At 45.3% G+C, this 11288-nt stretch overlaps 1 non-coding gene across 1 annotated transcript; it reads right to left on the reverse strand.

Moving 5' to 3' along the window:
• Positions 1 to 10250: 10250 nt before the first annotated feature.
• Positions 10251 to 10411, reverse strand: LOC132518929 (small nucleolar RNA SNORA62/SNORA6 family). Its single transcript, XR_009540043.1, has one exon. It is a non-coding gene; the product is annotated as a small nucleolar RNA SNORA62/SNORA6 family (small nucleolar RNA).
• Between the last annotated feature and the right edge of the window lie 877 nt (positions 10412 to 11288).

Raw genomic sequence — 11288 nt, forward strand, 5'->3', positions numbered from 1 at the left:
GCTGGCCCCCAAGGAGGAAGGCTCATCTAACACAGATGAGCTGAGGATGTAATTCCTATGAACTTTCTGTCCATCAAGAAAGTTCACCGACGTCCTGTGATAATACACAAGTGACCAGGAGAAGGGATGCACTGAGCCCTGCTGGGAACTTCCTCCCTCCCCACAACATGAAGTATTAGCTGGGTAGAAAGAAGAGGAAATCTGAACAGAACTGTGTTCCCAGACCTGGGCAAACTTGCTGTGCCCAACTCCTGTCTCCGGGGCCACTGTCTCTAGATGACTGGGAGATGTTAAAGAAAATTCTATATGCCAATATTGACACCATTTCTCAGCCCTTCACTCTCAATGTGGGTTCTAATCCAGTAATGTGGGGGCTTCTGCCATGGAATGCAATTGTCTTTGCTTGGGTTCCCCCAGAAGTAGATACTGACCCAAGGACTCGTGGGCAAATCATTTATTCTGGAGGCGAACCCAGGAGACACCAGTAGGTGTTCAGGGATATGCGAAAGAAAGGGGAGGGCACCCGATACTGGTGCACAGATGAGCAGGTTTCCCCTGTAGGCAACTCTGGCCCAGCCCTGCTAGGAAACTCTGGGGGACTGCATTGGACATGCCCCTCAGAGTCATCCCACCTGAGGGCAGAGGGAACTGGGGTATTGATCCACCAGTTCCCATCAGTTGTTAGTTGATGGCTGCTGATGGTGACAGGGGTGGAGATGTAGCTGTTAGCTGTTCATTCCCAGGCACTTCTAACCTGCTGGGCAGGCTTTGGCAACTTTAGAGAAGCCTGTTGGGCAAAAGATGCAGACACTAGCGGCTGGGAGTATCGACCAAAGGTTACGGCCATTCATCTTTAGCATCAGCAATTCACAACCCTCACAGTGTCCACTAGACCTCCAGAGAGCCCTCAGTTTCACCCCTTTCTCCAAGTCTATTTCTACAGCTGTTAGTCAATTTTGTGAGGTTCTGATATTATTTCCATAAAACTCATCCTTTAAAGCTAGTATGCACAGGATCCATTTCTGTTGCATGCAGACAAAAACTCTGACTGCTGTTCCCTGCCCTCCTACATTTGGAGTGAAATAATCTGTAAATAACATAACTGGGCATGTAAAAACTTTTTTCCCAAAGATAATTTTCAAAGTAACACTAAGGAAATTAAAGAAAAAATATTTGTCCAGATTTCAGGGGCACCCCACATACTCAGGTTAATAGTCTCTGTTGAACTGCTATCACCCTGGTCCAGCCTCCACCATCTCCTACCCGGTCTAGTACAGTTGCCTCCTCTCTGGTCTCTGGGTTTCCACCCTCACTCCTCCCATCCCTGTCTCCTCCCCACAAGCAGCCAGAGGGCGCTTGTAAGAACTTAAGTTAGATCATGTCCCTCCTCTGCTCAGAACCCTTCATGGCTCCCTCAGAGCAAAAGCCAAAGTCCGTCTTGTAGCCCCCAAGGCCCTGCCTCATCATCTCCCTGCCTTCACCTCCTCCACTGCTCCCCTCGTTCACTCTGATCCAGGTTCCTCGCTATTCCCAAACGTGCCATGCCTGGTGCAGCCTCAGGGCCTTTGCACTTTCTGTTCCTTCTTCCTGGAATGCGCTTTCCCAGGTAACCGTGGGGATTGCTTCTTCACTTCCTTTAATTCCTTCAAAGTCATTGAGACCATCCCACACCATCTGATCTAAAATTGCAAACAACGCTGTTTTAAAATGTAGATTTTATTATCATTCAGGTATGATTTTATATCATTCAGGTATCAGGCCAACAGATCAAGAGAGGACTGCCATGGAAAAGACACAGTTCCCAGCAGGAGGGGAGGCACACCGTGCCTTGAAGAGCCACACAGAGGAGCACCAGGATTGGTCAGGAGGCAGGGGGAGCAAGGGGAAACACGGTGGTTTCATTGTGGTTTCTGCAGAAAGGAATGGGTGAGGCACAGTGACCAGGCTTAGGCGTGACGAGTCTGGATAATTTCAGTGGGTTCTGGGCATAGGAACTGTCCTTAGTTGTCTGGTATCTGGCTCTGGAATGATTAGGATAGGTAGATAGTGGCCCAGAGTGTTGGAACTGATCAAAAGAGGTGATTGGGGTGTGGAATCTGGATTGAAGTCCTTTACTAGCTCTAAGCATTGGCTAACCCTGGGAGGCACAGTCTTTTGAGACTCAACCAGGCCCCAGATGTCAAAGCATCAGAAACATGGTTAACGCAGAACCCCACGCCAACACTCCATTCCCTTTTACTGCATGGTTTTTCTCCACAACAATGAACAATCCGTGACATACTGTGCGGTTTACTTCTTTACTTTGTTGACTGACTCCCAGACTGGGTGTCAGCCCCAGGAAGCACAAACGTTTGTCTGTTTTAGTAGTCCCTGTTCTAACGCCAGCACCTAGGACAGCACCTGTCACAGTGAATTGTATGAATGAACTGATCAATATACTCTAGGAGTTATGGAATGATTACTCTTCAGCAGTTGGTAGTGAAAGTCCAGAGCCTGTATAGAATCTTAGTGGTTTCCCTGATTTGACCCTCAAACGCTGTGTCTCTTTGCATCCCCAGCAGAGCAGGAAATCTGCCTAGTATTCACAATCCAGTAATGGGGGAAACTGTATCCTGTGAACATCCACTTCTCAAACTTGATCCGTTCACATGAGTGGGCATCTCTAGCTGGGTGATGCCCCTAGTTCTGAGCCAGAGGAAGGGGATGCTCCTCCCTGGAGGTGACTCTCGGTCACATTTTTCCTTCACCCCCTCCTCTGTCCTAAAAATAACCAGGATGCTGGAAGCTGTTGAGGCTGCATTGAGCTATTTTTAACCTTAGGATCTAGGCTGTGACCAGGCTGGACTTAGCTGCAGCAAAAACATGTCAGTGGAGAAGGCTCACCTCAGAGAGGATTTTGAGCATCCTTATAATGTGCAAGTTACAATATCTGATTTAGTAGATGGTGTGAATTGAGAGTTATTGGGGAAGCAGCAGAAGAAAGAGTGAAATGAAAGAATTTATTCATTCATTCAGTGCCAGGCCTTTTTCTGGGTACTGGGAATACAGTAAGGAAAAAGCAGACAAAAATCTGTGCCCTGGAAATAAACGGCATGAGCTTAGAATATCTACTTGTGTCTGAAAGCAAGGAAAGGGCTTTTAAAGACTAAGGGTTCTGTCAAAAGAACACACAAACTAGCCTGAAGGGGCTCCCCCTGGTCAAAATTGGGATAAGATCCTACCCTGTTAGCCAAAATCCCATGTCATAAAAACCTTGCTTACAGATGTTAAATTCAATTTCTTACAGCTCCAATCAGAGCAATTAAATAAACAGACTGGGGGCTTCCCAGGTGGCGCAGTGGTTGAGAGTCCGCCTGCCGATACAGGGCACGCGGGTTCGTGCCCCGGTCCGGGAAGATCCCACATGCCGCGGAGCGGCTGGGCCCGTGAGCCATGGCCGGTGAGCCTGCGCGTCCGGAGCCTGTGCTCCGCAACGGGAGAGGCCACAGCAGTGAGAGGCCCGCGTACAGCAAATAAATAAACAAATAAATAAATAAGTAAATAAACAAACTGTCCGGAAGTTTCACACAACACGAATAAATAGCCAAATGCCAAGGATTTTTGAAAAGCAATATGATGCATTATTTCCTCTGGGATAGTCATACTGAACCATGGATTAACCAAACATGGAGCTGGCACCCTAGAAAGTATTCTGCTATCAGGATGTGTCATTTCTTTTTTTTTTTTCGATACACGGGGCTCTCACTGTCGTGGCCCCTCCCGTTGTGGAGCACAGGCTCCGGACGCGCAGGCTCAGCGGCCATGGCTCACGGGCCCAGCCGCTCTGCGGCATGGGGGATCTTCCCGGACCGGGGCACGAACCCATGTCCCCTGCATCGGCAGGCGGACTCTCAACCACTGCGCCACCAGGGAAGCCCAGGATGTGTCATTTCTGATTGACTTATTCTACTCTGGAATAGTAGGAGCTGCCAATTTCTGGGTCCTTTCTGGGTCACTCTTCTACGTGCTTCAGGTACATTATCTCACTTGATCCTAACCACAAATGAACAAGTTAGGTTCTGATTACCAGTGTTTCCTAGAAGAGGCAACTGAGCATCCAGACCCTCTAAAGCACAATTTAGCAAAAGAGGAGGAGAAAGAGAAGGATGAAGTATTTTAGTAGTCGTCTTTTTCTCTTTCAGTAGGTGAATAAGTCTATCAATCAGAATTCAATTCTGCTGCACAGATCAGGAAACTCATATAACAGTGGCTTAAACAAGAAAGAGGTATTTTTTTTTCTCCCTTGTAGGTGTACAGTGGTAGGCAATTCACAGCTGGTAGGGCATCCCCAGAGTTATCAGGGACCTAAGGGACTTCTAACTTTTCGCTCTCTTATTTTTGGCTTCCATCCTCATGGCCACAGAATGGGTGCTACACCTCCGGCCATCATACACATGCTCCATGCAATCTTAAGAGGTAAAGGACTAGGGCATAACTGCCAACTGAGTCATCAACATTTGAGAGTTTACTAGAAGTTCCACTCAATAACTTTCATTCATATTTCATGAGGCCACTGCTATCTGCATTAAAGGTTAGGAAATGTGCTTTTAGCTGAGCACATTGTCACTCCCCGTAAATATGGGGAGTTCTGTTAGAGCAAAGAATAGGGGATATATACTGAGGATGCAACAAGCAAGCAATCTCTGACACAATAAGCATGCTGCATTTCCCTTCTTGCTTTTATTTCTTGCACAGGAATTCTGACCCATGGCCCCTTGCCCTTACCCTTCAGTGCATACCAGCCTGTCTTCCAAATACCAGAATGGAAGCTTTTGTTGCTGCTGAATCATGCTTTGCCACACACAAGCCACAGAATTAATAGCCTGGGGAGCAGCCCTCAACCAGTAACTGACAGGAATTGGTGGGTAAATACCTCAGCTCTCTCGCCCTTCAGTGGGACAGCTCTGAAGTGTACATGCCTTATGCTGTCTCCCATAGGTCCCCAAATAGACTTAAGCTCCAGTTGCTCCAGCAGGAAAACACACGAAACACACCCTTTACTGTCTTCCTCCCCTTCCTCTCTCCTCCACTAGTGTTTCTGGGGGTCACCTCCCAAATAAATTATTTGACTTCAAATCCTTGTCTCAGGATCTGCTTTGAGAGGAGCTCAAACAAGAAAGAAAGAAAGAAAGAAAAAACCGATTCGAAAAGATACATGCACCCCAATGTTCATAGTAGCATTATTTACAAATGCCAAGATATGGAAGCAACCTAAGTGTCCATCAACAAACAAATGGATAAAGAAGATGTGATATAAAATGGACTACTACTCAACCACAAAAAAGAATGAAATGTTGCCATTCACAACAATGTGCATGGACTTGGAGGGCATGCTAAATGAAATAAGTCAGACAAAGACAAATACTATATGATATCACTTATATGTGGAATCTAAAAAATAAAACTAGCTAGTGACTATAACAAAAAAAGAAACACTCACAGATATAGAGAAAAAACTAATGGTTACCAGTGGAGAGAGGGAAGTGGAGAGAGGGAAGACAGGGGTAGGGAATTAAGAGATACAAACTACTATGTATAAAATAAATAAGTTACAAAGATATAAAATACAACACAGAGAATCTAGCCAATATTTTATAATTATAAATGGAATACAACCTTTAAAAGTTGTGAATCACTATGTTGTACACCTGAACCTTATATAATATTGTACATCAACTATACTGCAATTTTTAAAATTAAATTAAATTAAAAGATCAGGTCTTCCCTGGTGGTGCAGTGGTTAAGAATCCACCTGCCAATGCAGGGGACATGGGTTCAAGCCCTGGTCCAGGAAGATCCCACATGCCGCGGAGCAACTAAGCCCATGTGCCACAACTACTGAGCCTGCTCTCTAGAGCCCATGAGCCACAGCTATTGAGCCCACATGCCACAACTACTGAAGCCCATGTGCCTAGAGCCCGTGCTCCACAACAAGAGAAGCCACCACAATGAGAAGCCTGCACACCGCAACGAAGGGTAACCCCCGCTCACCGCAGCTAAAGAAAGCCTGCATGCAGCAATGAAGACCCAACGCAGCCAAAAGTAAATAAATTAAATAAATAAATAAAGATCAGTGGCATGTCTACATGTCTGCTACAAAAGGGGAAAAGGTTTTGACCCCTTTTATTACCCTGGTAGTATCCAAACACTTCTCTTGCCATATCTAAGGTACTGAAAGTCACGTCTCTCTCTTTTCTCTAATAGAAAGAATAAACAGTGTTTGGTGTTCACCCATATGTTCTCCTCCATTTCCCAGACCCTCTTGCAGTTAGAACAGACCCATGTGACTCATTCTAGCCAACGGATTATCACTACCAGATGGAGGCAGTTAACAGCTGGTGTGCCCCCTCTATCCTTCTTTTCCCCTCCCAAGGTAGCTTTGGAAGACTGTGAGAGATGGTGCTGGTGCAAAATGGAGGAAGGTTGGATCCCTGAGTCACTGCTTGGATGCAAGCCCTGCTAACCAGCTTCACAGGAATGAGAAACAGACTTGTGCTGGGCACAGCCACTAAAGTTTCCAGTTTGTTTGTTATCACCGCTGAACGCAGCCTTACACTGACTAGTGAGCCTACTTTGTGGACAAAGGGAGAACTCTCAGGGAAATTTTGCAGACGTTACATGTCATTTTCCCCAGCTACAATTTGCATAATTCATTTTCCGAGAAGAATTCACAGAACTTAGTGAAGAACTAAGACCTATAGGCAGCAGTTTGCTGATCCCCTTTTCATGAGAGAGGAGAAATCACTTATCACATTGTGGATGCCATGGGGTCTCTTTAAAGGGGATATAGCCAAGAGCCTCTCCTAGGAGTGAGGCACATAAATCAGTTCACCCATCTGGGCCTCAGTTTCCCCATTTGGAAGGCTGTATGGGAAAGTCTCTGCAATCCATTCTCTCATTTTAAAAACTTTCCTTGATTTTAATTTCAGTCTGAAAAAAATCTGGGGAAGGGGAGAAGAGAGGAAATTTGGAAATAATTACCCTCCGTGTCGCAACCCCTGAAGATCACAAAAAGGTTATAGTGAGCATGGGAGCAAGAATTCTAAAGCTTCTCCACTCCTGGGGAACCTGCTATCCTAAATTTAAACTTGGCAGAGATGTTGGCAACATCCTCAGGCCTCTTTCTGCCAAGAAACTCACTGAAATTAACAAATGGCTTATTTGCTTATGTTTGGTCTGTCCTCAGTACAGGAACAGTTTTCCAGGCACATAACTGATGATATCCAAATTTACTTGCAGTTTTCTTCTCTCTGCAGTTGTGTCATGTCCTCAGTTTGAAAGGTCACGTTCATCAGATTGGAATATGAGAGGTTGGCATGCAGACATTTCATGTAAATGCCTGAATGCCCGAAGCAGGATAAGGAGGAAACAAACTTCTGCGGAAGAAACATCATAACAGCTCAGGCACGGTCTTAGAGTTGTACATATATTAAATTTAGCAATATCCAACTTTTTTAACCACCTGAGCTCCTTTGCCGTATGTAATTTCTTTTGCCCAGACCATTCCAATAAATTTGTAACCCGTAATAATGAATTTATCATACAAAAATGCAAAAGGTGAAAATGGATGATCTAAAATAACACAAATTGTTAACACCCTGGTCTAAGCCTCCATCATTTCCCACATGGACCAGTGCTGTTGTTTCTGCCCAGGTCTCCTGGTTCCTGCCCTCACCCCTGATGGTCTCTTCCCCCTGCAGCAGCCAGAGGACGCCAGTGAGCACCGGAGTCCAGTCACTGGCCTCCCCCGCTCAGAACTTTGCACAGCTCCCACTTCATTGGGATAAAAGCCAAAGTCCTTCCCACATCCCTCAAAGCCCCGCACAGTCTGCCGCCAACAACTCCCTGCCCTCGCCTCCTCCCACTCTCCCCCTCACCTACTCCCTCCAACCACACTGACTTCTTTGCTGTTGCTCAAACATACTAGGCATGGTCCTACCTCAGGGCCTTTGAACTTGCTGTTCCCACTGCCTAGAAAGTTCCTTCCTCCCAGCTTCCTCATTCACCTGCAACAAGTTTACTCAGTTCTCACATTTCTAACCTACTTCTAACCCCCTGAAACTGCAACTCACTCCCCAGCACCCCCCGATCCACTTACCCTGTTCTATATTCTTTCTTCCATAGTATTTAGCAACTTTTTCTTTTAGGAAATAACTTTTTATTTTATATTGGAATATAGTTGATTAACAATGTTGTGTTTCAGGTGTACAGCAAAATGATTCAGTCATACATATACATGTATCTGTTCTTTTTCAAATTCTTTTCCCATTTAGGTTGTTATATAATATTGAGCAGAGTTCCCTGTACTATACAGTAGGTCCTTGTTGGTTATCCATTTTATTTATTTTTTATTTTTTTACTTTATTTTTGGCTACATTGGGTCGTCATTGTGGTGCACAGTCTTCTCACTGCGGTGGCTTCTCTTGTTGCAGAGCACGGGCTCTAGGCGTGGGCTTCAGTAGTTGTGGCACATGGGCTCAGTAGTTGTGGCTCGCAGACTCAGTAGCTGTGGTGCATGGGCTTAGTTACTCCGCAGCATGTGGGATCTCCCCAGACCAGGAATCAAACCCGTGTCCCCTGCATTGGCAGGCAGATTCTTAACCACTGAGCCACCAGGGAAGTCCCTGGTTATCCATTTTAAAAATAGCAGTGTGTACATGTCAATCCCATACTCCCTAACTATCCCTCCCCTCACCCCACCCCTCCCCTCCCCCACCGCCATAACCATAAGTTCATTCTCTAAGTCTGTGAGTCTGTTTCTGTTTTGTAAATAAGTTCATTTTTTTTTAGATTCCATATATAAGCAATATCATATGATATTTCACTTTCTCTGTCTGACTAATTTCACTTAGTATGATAATCTCTAGTTCCATCCATGTTGCTGCAAATGGCATTATTTCATTCTTTTTAATAGCTGAGTAATATTCCATTGTATATAGGTACCACATCTTCTTTATCCATTCCTCTGTCGATGGACATTTAGGTTGCTTCCATGTCTTGACTATTGTAAACAGTGCTGCAATGAATATTGGGGTGCATGTATCCTTTTGGACCACGTTTTACCACCTTTTAACATACTTTATGTCTCGGGAGGTTTTAATATTTATTTATTTACTTTGGCTGTACCAGGTCTTAGTTGTGACATGTGGGATCTAGTTCCCTGACCAATCTAGTTCCCCTGCACTGGGGGCATGGAGTCTTAACCACTGGACCACCAGGGAAGTCTCTATGTCTCGTGTTTATTATCCACCACCCTCCACTCAAATTGAAACCCCTTGAGGATGGGAGCTTTGTTTATTCACTCCTGTAGCTCAGACATCTAGAAAGTACCTGGCCCATAGTAGGTACACAGTACATATTATTGAAGGAACGGATAAATGAACGAATGAATGACTTGCTTTACAATATCTGACTTATGGAAATTTTGGAATATCTCAGTGTTGACTTTTTAATAGGTTTTGATTTTCTTCTTCCTCCCTATTGTTTCCTGTTTGAGTTCAAATCCCATCCTCGGTCCTCTAGAATTCTCTCCACCCACAGGCATACAGCCCCCATGCTCCAACCTTCTGTATTTTTTGTTTTTTTTTTTTTTTAGAAACTGTTTATTTTCCGTCAACCTACTTCCATTTTAAGAGTTTGTGGAAGAGCAGCTTAAGACCACTCAGTGGTTGTTCCTACCCATTCAGTGGCCTGAGCAGTGGGAGCTGCAGACCAGTCTTCGGCGGCAGGCTGAGCACTCCAGTCTTCAGTGGGGAACTGCTGAATAGGCACACAGGGCACCTGCACACCTTCGGACCAATCCGCCACCTCAGGCTGAGTAGCAGTGAACTCAGGAGCTGGAGCAGTCCATTCACCCTGAAAGTCCTCCTTGGTCACAGCTTTCTCAGCTGCCGCCTGCTCTTCCTTTTCAGTCTCTTCAGGATCTCTGTAGAAGTAGAGATCACACATGACCTCCCATGGATGTTCACAGGAGATGGTGCCACGCATGCGCAGAACTTCCTGGGCAAGCATCCACCACATCAGACCCACTGAGTGAGCTCCCTTTTTAGGATCGTACAGCAGGATACACCAAGTTAGTCTGAAAACAGAAAGGCCAAATAATTCCTGAGAGGTCCAAGATTAAGAAATCATGGAGAAAAGCAGAAGAAAACACAGGTCATCTTTAAAATGTTTTCATCTCTCCTTAAAGCTTTCGTACATCAAAATCATACATTTGTAGCAAGTATTACTATCAAACTCCATTCATTGGGCCAGAGACCCTTGTGGTGTTAGCGAAAAACTTGCCCCTCATGTAGAACACTACCTACACTTGTGAGTTCATCGGCCAGTGGCTGTATTTTTACTAAACCTGAATCTCATGGAATAGTACCAACACCTGGGACTTTCTGGGGGCATGACAGTTCTGTAGGTTTCATATAAACAGAGACCGGGGTTTCTCAACCTCTGCACAGTTGGGTCCAGATCCTTCTTTGCAGTGGGGGCCGTCCTGCGCATTATAGGAAGTTCACAAGCATCCCTGGCCTCCACCCACTAGATGGCAGTAGCCCCCTCTGACCCCATTCACGACAATTAAAAATGTCTCCAGCTTTATCAAACTCTCCAAGGAGAAAAGGCACCCCAGGTCAAGAATCACTGGGTTAAATGTCCCTCGCAGATTACCAAACCCACAATCCAATAAACTTCCCAGATAGTGCTCTTCGGGTTCATTGTTAAGCTAGCACCATTTTCTTTTTATCCATGTGAGACAAAATCCAAGTGCACACTAGAGCCAAAAAGTCCCCAGCCATACCCAGAGGTGAGCACACCACCACTTACACAACTTTCGCACTAATCATTAATTCGCACTGGCATTAATCAGGAGGAAACATCAGATAAAGCCAAACTGAGGGGCATTCTACAAAGTACTCAACCTGTGCTGTTGAAAAGAATCAGGGTCATGTACAGCGTGGTGACAAAAGTTAACAATACTGTATTATATATTTGAAAATAAAATCTAAGGGAGTAGAGTGGATATATGTATACATATGACTGATCACTTTACTGTACAGCAAGAAACTGGCACAACATTGTAAAGCAACCATACTCCAATAAAAATTAATTTTAAAAAAAAGAGCTTATGGGGCTTGCCTGGTGGTGCAGTGGTTGAGAGTCCGCCTGCCGATGCAGGGGACGCGGGTTCGTGCCCCGGTCCGGGAAGATCCCACATGCCGCGGAGCGGCTGGGCCCGTGAGCCATGGCCGCTGAGCCTG

Source organism: Lagenorhynchus albirostris, chromosome 3 (genome assembly GCF_949774975.1).
Source record: "Lagenorhynchus albirostris chromosome 3, mLagAlb1.1, whole genome shotgun sequence".
NCBI lineage: Eukaryota > Metazoa > Chordata > Mammalia > Artiodactyla > Delphinidae > Lagenorhynchus > Lagenorhynchus albirostris.